The sequence below is a fragment of the Sapajus apella genome, unplaced genomic scaffold (assembly GCF_009761245.1).
Source record: "Sapajus apella isolate SASKATOON/1434 unplaced genomic scaffold, GSC_monkey_1.0 scaffold25, whole genome shotgun sequence".
NCBI lineage: Eukaryota > Metazoa > Chordata > Mammalia > Primates > Cebidae > Sapajus > Sapajus apella.
Genome location: NW_022436965.1, coordinates 20,715,107 through 20,739,631, shown reverse-complemented (window position 1 = coordinate 20,739,631; position 24,525 = coordinate 20,715,107).

Sequence of the window (24,525 nt, the reverse complement as noted above, 5' to 3'; positions counted from 1 at the left end):
GTTAGTGAGAGATTCCCAAAGTTCCTTAAACTTTCTGATTTCCAGAATGTCAGTGGTAGTATTCCTTGATCTTTCCTCCCTCAGCTCCAGTCTATAAGTCCTTATATTAAATCTCTTCCTGCTTAAAATGTCCAGAATGGTTTCTCAGCCCTGACACTACCCTAACTGATACCACTTCTTTCCACAGAATTTTTTCTACATTATAAATTTTACATGTGGCTTTCAAAGGTAATAAACAGAGTGCAGAAAATGTTCCGAGTATCAGTGAATAGATGATGACAACTTATTGTAAAGATGGTAACACTAGAGTTGTTAAATATTTGTGCACTGGACCCCTTTGGCAGTCTGAAAAACCTAAATACCCCATTTTTAAATGCATAAAATAAAATGTAATTGATTACAAAGAAAAGCAATTATATTTAAATATAGCTCTCAGAATACTATAAATCAAATTTCTATAGGAATATATATATTCTTCTTTATTAACTCAAGAAGCAACAAGATTGTACTGCACAGCATACCTAATAACTAATTTCAAAGGAGTGTAAAGCAAGCACAAAATTTTGATATAACTCTTCAGCAATTATAATGTAATAAGTTCCAGTGGTGACAAAGTCATCATTAGACTTTTGATTTGTTGCCTACATTCATTAGTGACAGAAATGATAAATCTTAGTTAGAAGTTAGCAAAAATAATAGTGTAGGCTTTTTTTTCCATCCAAGTTTGTGAACCCAAGGTTAAGAACTCTTTATCTAGATGTGTGGGAAATCCATTCTTATTTCTAATGTACTTGAAAGGAATCTGGAGGTTGGGGTAGGCTTCAGAAACTCAGATGCCAAAGTAGGAACATGTTTGCAATTCACAGGCTATAATGTATATATGAAATATTCTTGGGGGAAAAAAGACTACTCAGACACAGCAAATGCAATTTCTACAATTTCTCCGAAGTAGGGACAGGTTAAAACACTGAACAAAAGGCTGTTTTTCAATGCCAATGTTATCTGAGGTAAGTTAGATTTGAAAGAGATTGCACCTATTTATTGAAAGGCTGGAGAAGCATGCCTCTTAATGCATCTCCCCTTCCCAAAGAGGGAAGAAATGAATTCCCATCTTCACTGTCTGGAGGACTCATTGTTAAGATCTTTAAAAAAAAAATTGGAGGGGGAAGGAAAACATTATAAAATCATTCCTTATTCTCATTTTTGAAAGAGATTACCACGTTTGATGTAAACATTAAACCTGACATCCTCTCAACCCTAGAAAAGTGTGACTACTGTGGGAACCCTTAAAAGTAATGGAGAAAAAATTCAATTTCTCTCATGTGGTCTGAACAATACGCTAGAAATCTGAGTTCCTTTGAACAACAGAAAATTGCTTGAATATTTAAGCATGCATTTGTTCTTGGGAAACAAAATGTTCAGCTCTAGTGGTTTCCACAGCAACTGCCTGGGCTAAAAATACAAAATTTGCCATAAGAAGAAAAAGTATGTACCAAGCAGGAATGGGAAGAGAAAATGGGAAATCTCCCAAAGGAAGATCATTGGCAGGAATCAGCCTGCAAAGACAAGGAAGGAGATGCGTCTCATGGAAAGCCTTTTCCTGTGGGGCAATGTGCTCTGGTAGAAACCCATAACCTCCCCACCCCAGTGCATTTCTTCTCCTCTCTTCTACTTCCCTATACTTCCTCCTTCTCACCCTCCTGGAAAAAAAAATATCCATACTGAAAAAGGGCAGCCAATCCTCTGAGGATCGTTCTGGTCAACAGTACAGATACACCTGGGACGAGGGAAGTCCCTGCCACAGCATCATCAAAGCTAACTCTCTTATTGCTTCTGCCACTGGTTCAGCCTGGCTGTCAGTTCTCCTAATAGGTAACTGTGGCTTACTTTCCTGCCCCAGGCAAGATGGCTTCTTCACTGTCTCACACATATACCCTGGCTATTCCTGCCTCTAAGCTTCGGCTCATGTGGTCCCTCATCTTGGAAATATATGCCTTCCCCCTTCCATCTATTTAGTTCCTTATCTATGACTTGGTCTAAAGGACACCTTCTTCCTGTAGCTTCCTGCCAATAGTCTCCCAGTCTCTCCTTTTTCTTAAATGCGATTTCAAACAGAGCTGGTACTATAGATTTGTGAATGTGTGCATTTATTTAGTCTAGATTTCAGGCTCCAGGGAGTAAGGATCTTGCAATAAACTACAACTCTATTCCCTATGGTGCCCAGCACAGTACCCAAACCACACTTATTGACAAAATCTGCTCCACCACCATAGGAGAAGAGGGGCAAGGCTGAATTAGGGGGAGCACTGGGATGCACCTACAAGCACAATTTCTTGATTAAATATATGCCAGGATTGCTCTACATGTCTCCCTTTGCACATTAACTCGGGTCAATGGCAAAAGCCCTTCAAGCCTACACAGACATTACTGCCACCCTTCCGCTTTTGTTTAAGGTGTGAGATAGCAGGAAGAAAGCTGATTTAATAATAACATTATATTCCAGTACACTGAAGGACTCTACACTGTAGTAGAAAGATTAAAGATTTGGAACCAGAAGAGCAAGCCCTAGTTTCCAGTCCCACCCTGTCTCCCCATGGACAATAAGTAATGAACATGGACAAATACCTGGATAACTATTTCCTCCTTTGTACAAAAGGATTATATTGCTATCCTCTTCATATGGTTACTCTGAGGGTCAAATTACATGAGAAATGACATGTTAAAGAGCTTTGAAAAACACAGCCTTTTGTGCAAATTGTAGGTATCACAGTGAGTTAACTCTCTCCAACAAATGAAAACCAAAATGCACTCCTCCTAATCTCCTAAACCTATGTTTATTCTTATGTCCTTTAGGTTCAGTCTAAATTTCCAAATTCTCTTATCTCTTATTAAATTATTAGGGCCAACTTACATGGCTAGTTTTGTCACAGGCATTGTTCTAGGCAGCCATGAGTGATTTCTTTGCAACTCAACATTTGCCCCTCAAATAAGAGCATAATATATAATATATTCATGTTTTATATTTGCACAGCAACTCCCAGTATATAAAGCACATTCATATTCACACCCAGTGAGACAGAAACTCCCACTTGTACTATCCATCTCCTGCCTTTTTAGTTGAGGGGAGTAATACTCCAGGGAGGCTGGAGCTGGAAATGAAATTGAATATGGAAGGAGTGCCTGATGAAGACAAGGACTGTCATCCAATGGCCACTCCCAATTTCATCCCTTTCCTGCTCTTCACAGCTGAAGTCAAGGACTGTGTTCCCAGAATGCAAGATGAAGCTGCCTCCAAGAGGCTGCTCAAGAACAAACTCTCTGCTGTATCACAGATGCACATCATGTATATCATGTACATGTTCTCCAGTGACAAGAGTTCCCACTCACCATGGACAAGACCTGAGAGATGGCCCACAATACAAAATACTGTGCTGGGAAGAAGGAAGTGCTGCCTGCCCTGGGATTCAGTAGCTTCTTGGGGCTACTTGGTACTCATGTTGCAAATCAGGCTCCTTGGGAAGACTCTAACTGTTCAGGCCACAGTGGACTTACATAGAGAGGCTCTGCCCATATTATCGTTTCAGCCAAGGACGACTACTATGCTTAGCACACTTGGTTCTTTCTTGTACCTGTAGAATACGTGTAAGTATGTTTAATCAGCGGTCTCAAAGAAATCACATAAAACTTCCTACACGAGTGGCCTAAAATAGTGCAGGTTCTGTCTCCAAGAGTCTAATTTACACCTCAACCTTGAGGAGAATTTGAATTATGTTTCTTAATTTTATGTTATCTAACACATTCTAATCTCAGAGTGCCCCTGGGATATTGAATGGCTCAGAAATAAGTCAGCTAAATTCAGGCATAGTAAAAAATTTATTTTCTGTTTTTTTTTTATTTTTTATTTGATAAGCATTTATTGAGGTCTGCCATATTCCAGAAACAGCATTGTATTAGTGATAACACAGTACTCAGAGTTCAAATCTAGGCAATGGCTGGTGAGGGCCGTGAGGGCTGAGAAGAGAGTGCTACTGTCAGAGATCCACATTTAAGGGGGGTCAATCAGTGCACAATTTTGTGGGTAAACCTTTGTGTTCTGGCTTGGGGTTGAAACTTAGCTTTGTTATTTTCTAGCCATATAGTCTTGAACAAATTGTATAACCTTTCTGAACCTCAATTTCCTCATCTGTAAAATGGGAATAATTACAGTACCTATCTAATAGGGTTGCTGTAGAAGGCAAAATATGTAACAAGTGTCAAGCAGTTATCTTAGTGTCTGGTGTCCAGAACGAACTTATTAAATGAGGAAAAATAGATATTCATTGAGGCCTACTTATTTTTATTTTATCTAACTTAATTATAAACATCTATTTGCAATGTGACATGCATTGGATTAAGCATGGTATTAAATTATGAATAATTTACTCTGAGTAGCTTCGTAGTTAGTGTAGTCAGTGGGGAGATTGTGGCCTAAAAAGGCAACTGAAAAATAGAGCAGGAAAAGTTACAATGGAGGCCTGTGCAGGTGCTTTATGTGCAGTCCAGTCAGGCCACAGAGAAGTTTCCTGGAAGAGCTGATGTCTAAAATAAGTTTTGAAGGAGCAAAGGAGCTATCTGAATGAAGATGTGTGCATGGTTAGGAATAAGGGAGGAATATTCCAGACAGAGTACAGCAAAAGCAAAGATGTAAAGCTATGAAAGATTTACTTTATTTTTGGTTACAGGAAAGAACTAGAGTCAGGAAATGAGGGTGCAAATGTAAGTGAAGTTAGGTCATGAAGGCTTTATAGACTTGCATAAGGAGCCTGGGATTTATCTTACTGCATATGAAAGATTTTAAAGGTAATAACATGTTAGATTTGCAGTCTACAGGATGGACTCAAAGGGACAAGGTGACAAGACTGAAAGCATACTTTCAGGAACCACTGCAGGATAAATACACACACACAAACACACACACACACACACACACACACACAGCCATATCATATTAAAACTAATGAAAATCAGAGATTAAGATAAAATATTAAAAGCCAGAGAATAAAAGCATAATCCATTTTAAGAAGCAATAATAAAACTGTGAGCTAACTTCTCAACAAAAACAATGGATGCCATATTGAAAAGACTGAAAGAAAATAACTGCTGATCTATAATTCTATGCCCAGTGAATACATTATCCCAAAATGACAACGAAATGAAGACATTTGGATTTTTCTCCTCCTCCAACCTCCAGGTTGCCCCAAATTATAATAAATATAAGTAGGTTAATATTCCTATTAAAAGTAAAAATTATCACAGTGGATAAATAAAATAAACATGATTATATGTTCTTTATAAGAGCTACAACTTAAATAAAGACAAAAAGGTTGAAAGCAAAAATATTTAAAAAATTATGCCTTATAAACAGTAACTGAAAGAAAGCACCAGAAATTATAACAAAATCAGATAAAGTGGACTTAAAACCTAAAACAATACTAGAGTTTAAAAAAGAATATTTTGAAATGCCAAATGATCAACCCATCAGGAAGATATAATAATTCTAAATTATCAAGCAAAAACTGACAGAAGTAAAAAAAGAAATAGACAAAACTACAATCACGGAGGGCTACTTAACAATGTTCTCTCAGAAATTAATGAAATAAGCAGACAAAAACATCAGTAAGTATGGAGAAGATTTGAACAACATGGTTACTAAACTTGGAGATATAGATTTATAGATTCATAGAGATAATACCTTTATATAGAGGTATCTATAAATATACAGAGATATAGATATATGAACAATATCAGAATACATATTTTTAAAGTATATATATAGAACCTTAGCCAAAATTGACCATATGTTGGTTCATAAAATGCATTTTTAAAAAGTCAAAGGATTGTAATAATTCTGAAAATACTTCTCAGACCATAGCAAAATTAAGCCAGAAAAAAATAGCAGAAAGCTAATTATTAGAAGTTTCTCAAATATATAGGAATTAAGAAACATTATTCAAAATAATCCCTAGTTCAAAAAAGAAATCTCATTTTAAAAATTCTTAAATACAGTATTTTCTTTTTATATTTATTTATTTTTTTTGAGACGGAATTTCACTCTTGTTGCCCAGGCTGGAGTGCAATGGCACGATCTCAACTCACAGCAACCTTCACCTCCCAGTTCAAGCAATTCTCCTGCCTCAGCCTCCTAAGTAGCTGGGATTATAGGCATGCACAACCATGCCCAGCTAATTTTTTGTATTTTTTTTTAGTAGAGACAGGGTTTCTCCATGTTGGTCAGGCTGGTCTAGAACTTCCGACCTCAGGTGATCCACCCTCCTCGGCCTCTCAAAGTACTGGGATTACAGGCATGAGCCACCATGCCTGGTCAAATATTTTCAAATGAATAATTTTACAAATATAAACTTGTGAGATACAACCAAAGCAATACTGGAGATAAATTTAAAGTCCTAAAATGCATATAATGAGAAAAAGAAAGGCTAAAAACCAACATCTAAATAACATCTCAAGAAGACAGCAAAAGAACAGCAAATTAAAGAAAGTAGAAGGAAAGAAATTACAAAGTCAGGAAATAATGATACAGTAAAGGGTTCAAAAGAGATGATCAGCCATAGCCAAAAGTTTGTTCTTAGAGAAGACTAACAATATTGATAAGTACCTAGTATGACCTATGAAGAAAAAAGAGAGAAAGAATAAATTGCCAATATCAAGAAAGAAAAAAGGATATATCACCGAGGGTCCTACAGATACTATGAAGATTTTATCATCAATTTATGATAATTATGATTTAAAAATTTAGATGAAGTAGATAATTTTTAGAAACATATAACTTACAAAAGCTGACACAAAGAAAAAAATAGAAAACCAGAATAATCTTATAAAAATTAAGAAATGAATCTGTAATTTAAAACCTTTGTCACAAAGAAATCTCCGGGCCCATATGATTTCAGTAGGAGTTCTTCTAAAACCTCAAAATAATACATACTTCTGGTTTCTAGTCGAACATGTAAAAAGATTTAAAGTTTCCATTTCATCCTAACAAGTAAAATGATGAACAAACTGAAAAATCAAAAACTTATCCTGGATTCTTCCAGAGTGAAGTCATGAAGATGTGAAATTACAGGGCAAACCACTGTCCCCCAGTATGAAGAGACAGACAGATGGAAACGAAGAATTATAACTTCCTGGAGCAAAAACCCACAAGCAGAAACCTTCATGGGAACCAGTTCAAGGGCAGAAAACAAAAACAAAAACAACCTAAAATGTAATTGACAAATGACTGGAGGCTTAGTGTGGACAAGAACTTAAAACTTCAGGGGAATCCAGCTTTTCTGGGTTTTAACTCCCAGAACTCTACAAGGTCATTACCGTGAATATTGGAGAAAAATTCCCTTGTGCTTTTAGCAGAAGGAAGAGAAAAGTAACCATTTTGAAATATGCTATAGCATTCTGTTCTTAATAAGGCCTACCCTCAGGAGAAAACATTTTATCTGAGCCTCTCTTACCATTTGTTTTCAATATTATACTGCAAGTCCTAGCTAATGCAAGAAGGCAAGAAGAAAAAATAATAGGCATACAGACAGGGAAGGAAAAAATAAGCCTGTTTTTGTTTGTAGATGATATGATCTTCTATCTATCATCCACAAGAATTGACAAAAACCAAACAAACAAACCTACTGAGCCTGGGTGGGTTGGCTCAAACCTGTAACCTCAGCACTTTGGGAAGTTAGGAGAAGAAAGGGATGAATAGACAAAAACGCAGAGGTTTTTAGGACAGTGAAACTATTCTGTATGATACCACGATGGCAGATACATGTTGCTATACATTTGTCAAAACCATGGAAAGTACAACATTAAAAGTGAACCCTAATGTAAACTGTGGACTTTGGGCTATAATGGTGTGTCAACGTAAGTTCATCAATTACAGCAAACATACCACTCTAGGGTGGGATTTCAGTAGCAGGGAAGGTTGTGCATGCGAGGTACATGAGTGCTCTCTGTACTCTCCACTCGTTTTTGCTGTGAACATAAAAGTACTCTAAAACTAAATTTTATTAATGAAAAAAGAAATAATACTAATGTTACATAAACTCTTCAGGAAAATACAAAAAGAGCGATCACTCCCAATTTTTAAATATTTCTAGTATAATATTGATACCATAACCTGACAAAGTTATTGCAAGAAAATAAACATACTGGTCAATTATCATTTTAGATACAAAATGTATAAATAAAATGCTATTAAATATTGTATAAAAATAAGATTTTTATCCTCAAGTTATGTTTAATCTTGGAAAACAAAGTTCACACACAAACACACACACACACACACACACACACACACACGCACACATATGTATCAACCAATTGGTTTCCCAATAACAACAGAAAAAAGGGAGAAAATATTATAATTATCACAATAGATGCAGAAATGTTACTTAACAAAATTCAACACCATTCATGATTTAAAAAAAACTTAAAAAAAAAAAAAACTTCAAAGAGCTTACCATCACCATTTCAACATTGTGTCGACTGCCTTCATTAGTACAATAAGACAAGAAAAAGAAATAAAGAAAAACGGCATGGAAAGAAAGAAAATTCTTGTTTTTCCAAAGACGTTATGATCATGTACATAGAAAATCCTAAAAAATCTCAGATAAAAGATTAGAATTAAATATTAATTTATCAAATTTATTGGATGTAAGATCAATATACAAAATACATTTAATTTCTTTATATCAACAACATAGAATTAGATACCAAAAATTTATAAAATAACAGTGAGAGCAGCAATTACCTAGGAATAAGTCCATATTGCTAAGAGCAATGAAAGGTTTACATAAAGGATATACCATATTCATAGATTAGAAAATTTAGTATTGTAAAGATGTGTATTTTTTCTAAACTGATCTACGTATGTTGTACAGTCTCAATCAAAATAAAAATCTCAAGCAGTGTGTGTGTGTGTGTGTGTGTGTGTGTAAATTAACAAGCTGATTTTCAAATCTATATGGAGATTCAAGAATAGCCAAAATAATCATAAAGATGAACAAAGTTGGAACACTTATACCACCAGAAATTCGGATATATTATAAAGATACTTAGAATTTATTTGGTTTATTTTATTATATTAATTTTAAAAGTTTGAAGGTAGAGGTCAGAAGGAATAAGCAATAAGAAAAGGTAACTCCCTTTAGTAATTATTAAGTCAAGGATTATCTTTAAAGAAAAACCATGTTCTGGAATACTATGCAGCCATACAAAGGAATGAGATAATGTCCTTTGCAGGGACGTAGATGAAGCTTGAAGCCATCATTCTCAGCAAACTAAGACAGGAACAGAAATTCAAATACTGCATATTCTCACTTGTAAGTGGGAGTTGAACAATGAGAACACACAGACACAGAGAGAGGGACAACACACACCAGGGCCTGCTGCGGGGTGAGGATGAGGGGAGGAAACTTAGAGGACAAGTCGATAGCTGCAGCAAACCATCATGGCACACGTATACCTATGTAACAAACCTTCACGTTCTGCACATGTATCAAGTTTTTTTTTAGAAGAAATGAAGGAAAACAAAAACTATTTTCAAAAGAACCATGTTCTAGCTATATGCAGAAAAAAACATGGTTCCTTTTTGAAAAAAGGAACCATGTTTTAGCCTTATGCCTCCCTTACAACTTATACAAAAATTAACTCAAGATGGATTAAAGACTTCAATGTAAAACCCAAAACTATAAAAACTGTAGAAGAAAATCTAGGCAATATCATTCAGGGCATAGGCACAGGCAATGATATCATGACAAAAATGTCAAAAGCAATTGCAACAAAAGCAAAAATTGATAAATGGGATCTAATGAAACTAAAGAGCTCCTGCACTGCAAAAGAAACTATCATTAGAGAAAACAGACAACCTACAGAATGGGAGAAAATGTCTGCAATCTATCCATCTGACAAAGGGTCTACAAGAAACTTAAATTTACAATAAAAAAAAATATCCAGAGTCTAGAAGAAACTTAAACAAATTTACAATAAAAAAATGAACAAACCCATTAAAAAAAAGGCAAAGGACATGAATAGACATGTCTCAAAAGAAGACATTTATGTGGCCAACAAACATATTTAAAAAACCTCAACATCATTGATCACTAGAGAAATGAAAATCAAAGCCACAATGAGATATCATCTCAGTCCAGTAAGATGGTGCTTATTAAAAAGAAACAAAGATGCTAGTGAGGTTGTGGAGAGATAGGAACTGTTTTACACTGTTGGTGGGAATGTAAATTAGTTCAACCATTGTGAAAGACAGTGTGGAAATTCTTCAAAGATCTAGAAGCAGAAATACCATTTGACCCAGCAATCCCATTACCGGGTATATACCCAAAGGAATATAAATAATTCTATTGTAAGAATACATGCATGTGTATGTTCATTGCAGCACTATTTACAATAGCAAAAACATGGAATCAAACAAATGCCCATATATAATAGACTGGATAAAGAAAATGTGATACATACACACTATGGAATATTATGCAGCCATAAAAAGGAATGAGATAATGTCCTCTGCAGGGACATGGATGGAGTTGGAAGCCATTATCATCAGCAAAATAACACAGGAACAGAAAACTAAATCAAACACCTCATATTCTCACTCCTAAGTGGGAACTGAACAATGAGAATGAGAACACATGGACACAGAGATGGAACAACACACACTGGGTCCTGTCAAGGAGGGAGGTGCAGGGGGAGGGAGAGCATCAGGAAAAATAGCAAATGCATGCTGGTCTTAATATGTAAGTGATGGGTGGATAGGTGCAGCAAACCACCATGGCACACATTTACCTACGTAACAAACCTGCACATCCTGCACATGTACCCCAGAACTTAAAATGAAATAAAATAAAATAAAAAAGAACCATGTTCAGGAGGGGAAAGGGGTAATTAGAATACTGAAGATTAAAATATTAATTTGTGGTAAAATGTACAAAGTAGCTTTTTAAAAAAAAATGGTGAGAAAAGAAAAAGGAAGACAGGATTTTATTTTGTAAGGGGAAGTAGGATCAGGAGAGGAGTTTGGTTTACTAGAATGGAGGATACTAAGTCATAATTTTAGGTACAGTCATTCAGAGTGGAACATGAAGAAAAAATAAATAATTGATAGGAATAGGTCTAAGAGAGATAAAAGGGCGTGTGATTAAATAAACAAACCTAAGAAAATGGGGGAGATTCTTTATCCTCTAAGGTAGCGGAAAGGAGTAGACAGAGAGGTAAGCAGATAAAGATACTTTGAAATCAAGAGTAAATTGAGATCCTTCTATTGGATGGCCTGAAAAAAAAAGAGATAAAAGCATAATAGAGTGCATAATAGTTTCTCAGTAAGTATGTATTGAATTAATGAGTGAAACATTTATGCATTAATAATCCATAGATAAATTTAAATCATCTATGGTGAATAAGGAGACAGTGGTTGGTTAAGGCAAAATACAGATACAAGGAAAGTATAAATTTTAGGTATGCAGCAGGGTGTTGACTGGAGATTAATGGAAGAATTGCTAAGTTTCTGTTTATTCTGTTTATTTTTATGATGGTAGGATAGTACTGTTTTGTCATCACTAAATCCACTATGCTTTCTCCTGAGCATACACTAGATCACATCTCCTTGCTAGGAGCAGTTAGGTATGGCCATTTGACTGCTTTTTACTCAAAGCAATGTGGTGAGAATAATGCATGCCATTTCCAGAATGGACCTACAAAAATCTCCCATGTGATCTTCCACTTCTTCCCTTTCTTCATGTGATGGCCCAAAGTCAAGCACCTAGCAGACAATTCTGCTGTAAAGCCCTAGGAAAGGACTTGAGAAACTTTTTCTTAAGAGTAAGATGGAAAATATTTTAGGCTGTGTAAACTAAAAAGCAAAATCAAGAATATTATGTATTATTTTATAAACATTTAAAACATAGCCATTTAAACAGACAAAAACCACTTTTGGCTCATGAGCTGTAAAACAAACAAACAAACAAAAAACATGTACAGGCTAATTTGGCCCAGGGGCCATTATTTGCTGCTTCCTGCCCAAGGCAGTCATGGTGAACCATGCTGGGAGGAGCCTGGATCTTTGAATGACTGTGTGGAACACAGAGCTTATACCCTATTCACAAAGCAAATTAGGTTTGAGTCCAAGTTCACCACTTTTTAGCTCTATTGACTGGACTTTACATAGGTTAGAAATAAACTTGTTATTTTAGCTCTATGTTAAAATAAGCCCCTGAAATTTAAATGGTGTTCATTATAGCAGTCAGCCAATCCTGACTGACAAAAAGATTAGAGACATTTGGAAGATAAAGAGGAAGGTGTATCTTAAAATACACTTTAATATTTATTGATTATTTGCTATGTGCCAGGCCCTGTACTAAGGATTTTACATGCATTATCACATTTAACACTTACAAAAAATAAGAGGTAGGTATTATTGCCATATGCATTTTATAGATGAAGAAAATAGGAGTTAAATGAATTACTTAAGTCATAGAGCTAAAAAGTGGTGAACTTGGACTCAAACCTAAGTTGCTTTGGCTCCAAAATTTGTTCTCCTTAACAAGCATACTATGCTGTCTCCTAGAAATGGAATGAGCTATACGAGAATCTACTGTGTATAGCTAAATTCTATTTACTTAATTACTTACCCAATCATTCATAATTTATAACTTGTCTAGTTGCAGGAATTATTCAAGTTTTCATTTAGAAGAATGTAAACAAATTGAACCAAAATTCCTGTTAGGAAACTAATACATCGTTGTAAGCCCTAGAGAAAATTCTTCCTAGAAGCTAGTTATTGCCCGAGTAAACAGCAGAGATCTTTGAGCAGTCAAATTCTATGCTCCAAAGTCCCACAAACCTCTCTCAGATTCTTCTCTCTCTCATTATTCCCACAGTTATAACAAATTTATCTGGTTTTATAGCCCAAAGCGGTATTTTCTCAGGTGCATGAGAGGCTACCCAAAATTATCACACTATTCATGATAGGACCACATAGGTGACATATCATTCATTCCACCTCTGCCCGCAAAATACCAATATGCACTTGCTGGAATCATCTGATGGTCCCACACACTTCAGTAGCCCCTAGGATAATAACTGTATTATCAGGTACCAAACAAAAATTGATGTTCATACTGAAGCTTCATCATTCAAATGATGTAAAAACATCTAGAAACTACTCTAGAGTTAAAAATATGTATTATAAAACATCCTGTGAAATATTATCAATTTAAAACTAAGGTTGTGCTTTTTAAAATAAAGATACTAATTGGCCAAAAAAACTCATGCATTTGATCTTTTTACGCCTTCTCAAATGTGAAATAAGCAAGATAAGATCATGAAGCGTAGATAATATTTGCTGGCAAACTCTGAAGTTAAATATGACTCCTGCTAAAATGGGATGTGCTGTCCTCATTGTCTGAGGAATATAGGAAACACATAGAGTTTGGGAGTAAGTGGAGATGTGTGCAAAACCAAGCCTATCCTCTTTAATGCAGTAAATAAACTTCCCACAGCCAGCAATCCTGATTACTCAATTTTCCAAAATAAATTTGGACTTCAGCTACCCAGATACCTTGGATAAAGGTAGTCTTTGGAAAATTATGGCAGGAAAGTATTATTCAGCCTTGAACATACTAGATAATTGGTATATATGGAACCAAGAAAAAGGGATGAAAGAGGAAATTCATGTGGCCTCACAGGGGATACTTCAAATTCCTCTCGTATGTATTTAAATTACTGGGATGTATGTACAATGTGTCAACCAACACACCGCCCCTTCGTTCATGGTTACAATCGAAAGAGTGGCCTAATGGATTTGCCTTTAACAGAGTTTTTCAAAGCTAGAATTATTCAAAACACAATACTAAAAACATTTATTACAAAGAATACCTCTGAATAGTAATATAAAGAGGCAAAGTAGTATGAAGTGAAAGCGATGAGGAGAAAATCCATGGAGGCTTTCTTCAGCCAACTTTAGGCAAACCTCTGCTCCTGTTCATGCCTCAGTTTCCTTATCTATTAAAGAAATAGGTTAGATATGATAGCTTCTGTGGGCCCTACCAGCTCTGACATGCCAAAAATTCTCTATTGCTCCTCACATTACCCTGATGTGGTAACTCAAGGAGTACCTCTGGCTTAATTAACCATGCAGACAATTGTGTGTTCTAGCTAGGCTCGGTGGTGCACCTGTAGTCCCAACTACTTGGAGGCTGAGATGGGAATATTGCAGTGAGCTATGATCACACCTGTGAATAGCCACTGCACTCCACCCTGAGCAACATAGTGAGATCTCATCTCTAAATAATCATAACAATGGTAAATCTTTTTAAAAAATTAATAAAAGAAAATTGTGCATTCTGACATAAGTCCATTGCCTTTTAATTTACTTTGGGGTCTTGGATTTCCACTCAGTTCCTCTCAATGTAATCATAAAATCTTATAGTCTACCAACACTGTAAATAGTATCTAATCCTCTATTATTGAGATGAGAAGCCTAGGATTTAAAAATTTGCCCAAGGTCACACACAGTGTTGCAGTCAGAACTAGAACCCAGGTTTCTTGACTGCCAATCCTCTATTTTCTATCCTATGATGTTGCCTCTTGCTATATGTGAGACACAATGTTTAGATTGAAAATTACAGAAAACATCAAAAGTCCACAAGCTTCTGGAGTCAGAATCAGAAGCAGGGGAGCCAATTTATTTATGATTGAGTAAAGGTGATTTGAAAAAAATTAATAAAACATTGTTTAAGAGGCTAAGTGCTTCTAGGGATATGAATCTGGCCTCCTTTGCCAAGACAGAACTCAATGAAAACTAAGACTTATGTGTAAATGTATTTTTGTTGAAGTTTTTCCATTGAGATTGGGGGAGGGCTAACTGATTTAGATAAAATGAGATATGACCTCAGCTGATCCCAAACTTTTGCCCAAGACACAAAACAAAGCCCCAATAAAACTCTAGTCTTGGTTCAACGAAAGGTCAGTGAAAGGGCGGGTGGATAAGGATAGAGAGTGAGAAATAAAACATTCGTTGATTCTTCTCTTCCTGACCAAAAGTTTCACTGCCAAATTGTCGTAAGAAAGGCTGTTTATACAGACGCCCCAGCCCAGCTAAAATAAAAGTAGGAGTTCAACTCATCAGATTTTACACTTAGTTCCCAAATTAAGAATAGTTCAGTGTAGCTTCTGAATTTCTGGCTCCTTAGATAAATAGGTTTCTTTGGTATCATGAAGTTATGTATTAAGAGAAAAAAGTATGGACACCTTTCCTGGGCAGGCAATATCTGAGTAAGTTATTCAGTGTTGAAGCACACCAAAGATTAAAAGAAGAGATCCCATAAAGCTGAGGGCAGCCATTGTAAAGGGCAGGCCTGTTAGGTCTGCTAAGGAGGAGACTGGGAAGAAGGTCAGCATCTACAAGACCTTAGTGAAAACACAGGCTTGATCCTGAGAACTAGAGACAGACCTTGATGTTCCCTAACAGAAATTCAAGAAACATTAAGACTAATCCATAATAGAGAATCCATAAAAGATAATGAAGAATGGTTTTTGCTTTTGTTTTCCAAATTTATGCCACAAAATTCTTATGCAATCCATACCTTAAGATGGCACCAGGAAGAGAAGGTTGGATTGAATGGATCAGTGCTTTGATTTAATGTGACATATGCCATATTTCATAAGTAATTCAGTTTATAATTTGAAGAGCAACAATGAGTGATTTAAGCAAAGCATGTTTAGGGGCAATAGTCATCAAGCTTTTACTTAGGTTAATTCAGTTAAAACACAATTTGCCTGTCCTCAAGCTGCAAATTGAATCGAAAATGTGGCATGAGCCAAAGCATAGATAAGCATGAAATAGGTCCACAAGACATTTAGTCCTCCCTGCCCACTGTGCTGGCTGGTCTTTGTGGACATGACTTGCATCTTTGGAGAGGAAAAGTAAACATTTGAATTTCTGGCTAGGAAAGAAAGAAAACAGGTACTGTGGAGGTCTGGAATAATTGTATTCTCCACTATCCCCCATCCCATTAGCTGCATCAGTTGAGTTTGTGAAACAATAATGATATCAATAGCTAATGTTTATTGTGCACTTAATCATTATACTGAACCTCAAAAGTATGTTATAATTATATCAATTTTATTGAGTATCAAATAATTCAAACCATTTTTATATATCCTCACAGCTAGTTTAATAAGCAATATTTATTGTTTCCAGCACTAAGATTTTACATGTCTTGACTAACTTAACCTCATTAAGTAAATACCACTATAGGATTTATTTTGCAGCTACAAAAACTGGGTCATTGAGGGATAAAGGGATGAATTAAGTGCTTTCTTAAGGTTACATAGCTGACAAACAGCATATTTGAGATTTAAGGCCAATTGTCTGGCTCCCAACCCTCTAACCAATTATTAGCAAACCTGAGATACTAACCTTACTCTGACTCCAAAACCTGCTTTTTCTATACAGCACATTTGTGTCTATGTGAAATATATACTTATTTAATGATAGCAACTTCAGTTTAAAATGAGAAATGTTTTTAACAAAAATAATTGCCCTCAAAGAAAATAGAATGTAAGTAGTAAGCCCCCTTGCCACAAAATGTGTAGTAGAAGTAACATAATTAAGTAGAAAAGACATTGTAGAAGGAAGCCAAGCATTACAACAAAGATCTGGGAATTTAAATGAACCTAAAGTTATTTGAGACTCATGAGTTCATAATATAACGTAAGTGGCCCTTAATGAGTCAGAATTTGGCTTTTTTTTTCTTCATATGATTTCTAGTCAGTCAACTGAGAATCTTTGTAATTTCAAAATAGCGCTGTGGGACAATATGAAAATTCCTCTCCAAACACTGATAGTATTTACTTCTATAGCATGACTCATAGTGGGGCTGGGCTCATGGAAAGGCAAGACCTCTGTGCTGAACGTGAAAGCTTCCACTTCTATCGCTATCCCACTAAGTCCTGGTGCCTGAATATGATCATCACTATTGCTTCTTACCCACTCACATTTGCCTTGATCCTTCTTCCTAACAGAATCTGAATTTTGCTCAGATATTGAGAAGTCAATTATTTCAAAGGACTTTAAAGACCTGAGTGCTTTAGTCAAGCATGGCAACTCCATTCCCCTTGCAAAGTGATTAGTTTAGACATGAGCATGTGATAATTTTGGCTGAAGTGATGTCAAGGAAAGTCTGTTGGTGAGGCTCTAGGAAGGTTTTCTCACTCCTAAAAATGAACACAAGTCTAGCAGTTTTATTTTCTGCCTCTGGATGTTGTCACCTGCTTAAGATACCTGCAATGAAAGAGCCATCTGGTACCAACAGGGGAACCAGCCTAAGAGGATTGAAGCAAATTACTGTAGAAGGCAAAACAGAAAGGATGGATACTGGGTTCTTGGTGGCATCACTGAGACACTGAATTACCCAGTTTGGAACTCCTCTAGCTCTGGCTTTCTCCTTGAGGGGTAAATAAATAGCCTTGTTTACTTGTTTTTTATACCATTTATCTTTGTTTGGTTTTTTAACTTCCAGCTAAAAGCACCCTAACCAATAAACTGAACTACCACATTTATTCATAGTGTTTAAAACATTGCATCTCAAAGAATCCTGTCAGAGAATGTGAATTTTCTCTGGAAAGACCATGAAATAAAAACTTAATAACAGGAAAAATGATTACAAATAATAAAATCATTGTTATTATTAGGCATCACTGAAAAAAATAGATTTTGAAATCAAATAAACCCAAGTTTAAAATCTATCTCTTTATCTTGCCAGCTCTGTGATCTTGGCAAAATTATTTAAACCTTCTGATATTGATACGTCATATTTTAAAGGGAAGTGATATAATAATATTCTGCAAGATTGCTGTGTAAATTGTGATAAAGTATATAAAGCATCTGGAACATTGCAGGTATTCAATAATTGGTAGCTCTGTCTATTGGTCTTTTTTTCTCATCTACAAAATTGGTATACTAAAACTTAGCTCATAAAGTTTATGTGAGTTCCGAAGGAGACCATGAAGCTACATAGTCAGTACTTTACATATAATATAATAGTCTATTTGGGGATGGAAAATGGAGTGATCAGATTGACCAGGGAATGAAATGAAGACATTGCTATCTGGTGAGGGGATGGGAGACATTGGTACAACTTTGAATGCTAGAAGAGGAATACCATCAAAGGGGCAAAGGGCCCAAAGACAGCTTTTATCTTCGTCAATATGTATTCACGGACTCCTCCTCCTTAGAACTAAAAAACAGGGAGTAAAACTTATAGCCCCCAGGAGCCGGCAAAACCAATAGGTTAGGTGTACTATTAAAAGGATATTTCTTTAATAGATCTTTGACTCTTTCTTAGTGGCTCTCTCTCTCTCTCTTTCCTCCCTCTAATTAAATGCCTACGCTATGCTCTTACACATTTGGTAACTTTCAACAGTTCTTAAGAAATTAAAAATCTTCCATGGTTTTTAGATCACTTCCATTAAAAAAAAAATTAAGGTTGATATTTCACTCTGGTCTTAAACCAGAGCCAAGCAGGCTTTTCTCCAAAGAATACTGGCATTTGTGATTCTACCACATGAATGCCTGTAAGTACACTGACCAAAGAGTTCTCATTTCAGATAAACAGTTAATTTGTGGTAACTTTGAGCAGTGACTTTACTTACCTGGGTCATAATTTCCTTGGCTATAAAACAAGAGGGGTTGCATTAAGTCCCCTCTCTGAGCTCAGAATCAGCCCCTGGTCCCTCTTTGTGGCCCTTCAGTCTCATGAGTCTTTTCAGTCTGTATACATAATAATGTCTCTCTGTATGGTTATCTTATTGCATAAACATCTCCCTGTGCATATTTCTGCCATACCTAGATGACCCAGTAGAGATTACTGAACTCAATTCCTCTTTGTCTGTGGTGTACAGTTAAACTTTCTTCATGTGACTGAATTCTGATCATGTGGCCACAAAACCATTTACCCTTCCCCTCTCTTCCTGCATCTGCTGGTGGAACAAAAGACCCAGTGGAAGACTTTGAGGTCCCAGAACATGGTGGGATAACATGGTGGAAGCAGTCACTCTGACACCTTCCTATCCCTCTCCATCCCCACACTGCGGCCCTGCCACCTCTTACTAGCTTATAAGTGAGAAATGCACTTTTATTGTGTTAAACCACTGAAATTTGGGGATTATTTAGTATAGTATTTGGCCTACTCTGACTGTACAACCCAGCTATGTAAAGACTTAGACTAGGCAATGTATTGCCTTCTTTTAAGAAATAAGGCAGATTTCAGGGCCCACTTAGGTTATTTCGGGCACTTCCATAAAATGGCCACAACGTGGGATTTAAAGAGATAAAAACCAAAAGAGGGAAAGTAAAGGCAGATTTTCTTAAGTAAAAAGAAACTCTCTTTTTAATGCCATGTTTTCTCTTCAATTAGTGCAATTAACAATACATAACTCCTGGGAACATGTTACCAAAAATTGGAAGGCCAAATTTTCTCAGCTTCTATCCAGCATCACAAATAACATCAATGAGAACCATAGGAACATCGAATGTCCTGTGGATGTGAGAACTGCAATGGGCACTAGGGGCTCTTCCATCTAGGATTATCATGATTCAGAGGAAGAAACTGAGGACTGAAGATATAAAATATAATAAGCTAATGGAGGATCTAAGGCTACTTACTTAGCTTCAGTGCTCTTTCTTTTGCCTCAAAAACTTTGCAGGTCAGCCATCTATTGTGTGTAGAATAAGCAAACTAAATTAATATTGGAAATATTAAAAGAGTAGAGGTTGCTTGGATATTGGTTGCAACAGAGAGGTTTTTACAAGAAAATAAAGTAACACCAGCTGCTCACTGCTCTGACTTAAACCATACAGCATTCAGAAACAGGGTGATGTGATTGAGTGGGAAGGTAAGCTCAAGAATGCTACATGTGTCTGAAGGCAAAGGGGATTATTTGTCATTGGCGTTCTGACTCAGAAAAGCCAAGCTAAGTTATATATATATATATATATATATATACATACATACACACACATACATACCCACTGATAAGCAGAAAGAATATAGGGCTGTTAAACTTGGTTGGCATCACTTTGTTCAGACAGCAGGAAGGCCGCTGCATTCCACACTGGCCAACACTATCACATCGGATTGTGCTCCTCTTTAATCTTAGGTGTCTTCTTGTACGAATGTTTTAAAATTCAACACAAGGGGAATGGGAACAAGCTAGACACAGAAAAAATAATTATATATTTGGGGACTGTAAGATCTTAATAAAATTTAATGGTACAAACTCTCTATTGCATTTACCATACATTCAACAAACATTACTGATTCCCCATTATGTGCTAGGCCCTGGTCTAGGCAAAAGGAATACACAGATGAATAAATGTGTTTATTGTCCATTAGTTTCTCAAAAGTTGAGGGGCCAGAAAACTAAAATGAAATGAGAGAGACACTACTGGAGCTCATGGCAGGGTGGAGGGGCGGGCCTTCAACCCTGCCTCACTAAATTAGCAAAGGCTTCTAGGAGAGGAGTTGAGGCCTTTTCACTGATTTTTGAAGAAAAGCTGATGTTAATCAAGTAAATTAGAGAAAAGACATTCCTAGTGGAACAAACAGCCATGTCAAGGCTTCAAAGAATGATCAGGAAACTATAATAAATGTATCCTTTCTCTAGTGTATATTGTTGATGGGTATTTGGAGCAAGACACAGGTGTGTGCCATTCTCCACTTACTTGGTAATTAAGTGAATAAAAAATCTAAAACTGAAACTTCAAGAGTAGATTTTCAAGTATTATTTCAGAAGTTCAAACAGTGTTAACGAACTCAGTGTCTCACCCCACTTATTGGCATTGCTTTCCATTTTATTGGCCAATTTTCCAGGAAGTTGTCTACTTAAAGAGACTGGTAGCTTGAGACTTAAGTTATCAATACAGATAATAATCCTTAAAAAAAGAGTTTTTATTCCAACTTTTCTAGCAAGCCTTGTGATTGCATCTCTTGAGTTGGCTTCAGTCATATCTACATTCCTGAACTACGGCCCTGGTAGTACAAAGCTCAGATCTATCACCTTGACTTTATACCTTTTGAGTAGGTACATAGGAGTGGAATTGCCAGGTCATAAGGTAACTCTGTGTTCAACTTTTGAGGAACCACCAATCTGTCTTCCAAAGTGGCTGTAACATTTTACTGTCCCCTTCAAATTTTTATCTCTTCTCTGCACATCCACCTAACCTGCACTAAAGTTATCATTAGTTTTTCCTTAAAATGGAGAATCAAAACACATCAAACTCATGCTAAATAATTATGTCAGACCCCTTCCTTACATTACACACAAAAAAATTCACTCAAAATGGATTATATACCTAAATGTGAGAGCCAAAACTATAAAACTCTTACAAGAAAACATAGGGGTAAATCTTCGTGCCCTTGAGTTAGGCAAAGTCTTTTTAGAAATTACACTAAAAGCACAACCAAGAAAATAAAACAGATAAATTTGACTTCGTCAAAGTCTAAAAGGTTTATAATACAAATAATGCTGTTAAGACAATGAAATGATGGCACAGAGAATGGGAGAAAATATTTGGAAATCATATAATACATATGACAAGAGACCTGTATCCAGAATATGTAGAGAACTCTTACAATTCAAAAATAAAGGATAAATAATCCAATTTTTAAATGGGCAAAGAAATCAGAGTAGACATCTCTCTAAGGAAGGCATATGAATAACCAATAAGCTCATGAGAAGATGCTTACAATTATCATTCATTAAGGAAACGCTAACTAAAACCACAAGACACCACTTCACAAAGCCATTATAGAGTGGCTATGACAAATAATAGCAAGCATTGTAGAGGATATAGAGAAATTGAAACTGCCATGCATTGCCACTGGGAATGTGAAATGTTGCAACCACTTAGGAAGGCAGATTGGTGGTTCCTCAAAAGTTGAACATGGAGTTACCTTGTGACCTGGCAACCCCACTCCTAGGTACATCCTCCAAAGAATTGAGAAATGCTGGATATAGATGAAGGGGGAATGGAGGCAGCAAACCACTGGGTTATGTATGCACCTATGCAACAACCCTGCATAATCTGCACATGTACCCCAGAACCTAAAGTACAATTAAAAAAAAAAAGAATTGAAAGCAGGTACTCAAACAAATACATATACAATCATATTCATAGCAGCACTATTCACAATATCCAAAAGGTATAAATAATCCAAATTTCCATCAACCGATGAACTAATAAAATGTAGTATATCCCTACAATGGCCTGTCGTTTGACAATAAAAAGGAATGAAGTATTGATCATATTACAACATGAATGAACCCTGAAAACATACTCAGTGAAAGAAGCAAGTCACAAAAGACCACATATTGTATTATTACATATATATAAAACATCCAGAATAGGCAAAGCTATAGAGATGGAAAGTGGATTAGTGGTTTCCAAGGGCTGAGGGATAGGGAGGGATAAGGAGTGACTGCTGGTGGATAGTTCATTTCTTTTTGTGGTAATGAAAATATTCTAAAATTAATTAGATTGTGGGGATGGTCACACAATTCTGTCAATATATTAATATCATTGAATTATTACTTTAAATGAATGAGTTGTACAGTATGTGAATTTAGCCTCAATTAAGCTGTCCAGTGAAACACAGCATAGGCAAAGTACTTGAATAGGAATTTTCCCAAAGAAGGCATACAAAAAATGCCAACAAGCCATAAAAAGAGGTTAAACATCATTGGTCAAAGATAAAGAAATGCAAATCAGGCCAGGCACAGTGGCTCCTGCCTGTAATCCCAACACTTTGGGAAACCTAGGCAGGCGGATCATCTGAGGTCAGGAGTTTGAAACCAGCCTGGTCAATATTGTGAAATCCTGTCTCTACTAAAAATGCAAAATTAGCCAGGTGTGGTGGCACATCATACCTTTAGTCCCAGCTACTAGGGAGGCTGAGGCAGGAGTATTGCTTGAACTTGGGAGGCAGAGGTTGCAGTGAGCAGAGATTGCTTCACTGCACTCCAGCCTGGGCAAAAAGAGCAAAACTCCATCTCAAAAAAAAAAAAGAAAGAAAGAAAAGAAAGAGAGAGGGAGGGAGGGAGGGAGGGAAGGAAGGAAGGAAGGAAGGAAGGAAGGAAGGAAGGAGGGAAGGAAGATCAAAAGCACAAGGAGATACCATTTCATACCCACTAGGAGGGCTATGATTTTAAAAATGGAAAGTAACAGGTTTGGCAAAAATGTGGAGCAATAGGGAAGTTTGTACATTGCTGGCAGGAATATAAAATGGTGCAGCCATTGTGGAAAATAGTTTGGCAACTCCTCAAAAAATTAAATACAGAAGCCCCATTTGACCCAATAATTCCACTCCCAGGAATATACATAAGAGAATGAAAACATGTCCACACAGAGATTAGTACGTGAACATTTATAGCAGCACTATTCACAATAGCCAAAATATGGGAAAAATCCAAATGTCCATCAATGGATGAAAGGATAAACAAATTGTACTATAGACATACAATGGGATATTATTCAGCCCTGAAAAGTAATGACGTCCTGATACATGCTACATACCTGATATAAGTCCTGATATATCAATCTCAAAAACATTACGCTAAGCAAAAGAAGCCAGAGAAAAGGTCACATATTGTATGATTCCTTTTATTTGGAATACTCAGAATAAGCAAATCCATAGAGACAGAAAGCAGATTAGTGGAGGGGCAATGGAGAATGATTGTTTAACAAATGTAAGGTATTTTGTGATGTGATGAAAGTTTTAGAACTAGAGAAAAATGGCCATTGTACAGCATTGTGAATGCATTGAATGCCCCTGAATTATCTACTTTAAAAGTTAATTGAATGTTATTTGAATTTTCATCTTTGTTTTTGCATCAGACTCAAAACATAACACAAGTCTAATCTTTCATTTAGAGATCATCCCATAAACAGCAGGGCAAAATCTGAATAACTTATTTCGACATTTGAGTCCCTTCACAAGTTGTCCTAAACTTACATCCACCCCCGATCTCCGCCACTTTCCACAAGGCCTCTATACTCTAGCAACATCTTTCTCTCCTGACTCTTCTTTGAAACATCTTTTCACAACAGCTTCGCATATGCTGCTTTGCTTCCCCATCTAGACCATGAGCATCTCAAAGGCAACAACAACATTTAATTCATCTTTGCATCCCCAGAGCCTAACCCTGAGTCTGGCACTTAGCGGGCACTTCATGAATGTCTGCTCAACCGAATTGAATGTGCATGGCAACTTTGGGAAAAATCCTTCTGAATCCTTCAGATGGTGAACGCGCAGGGAAGGGGTGTAATGAGACAATTCCCTCAAATTGTAAATTAAACTATTTGTTAAGAAAACATTAAAATGGATATCTTTTATTTTTCTGCATGAAAATAAAAAATTATGCTAAAATGCAGTGAGTATCATAAGGGTTTATTTTATATTAAATGGAGAGTTG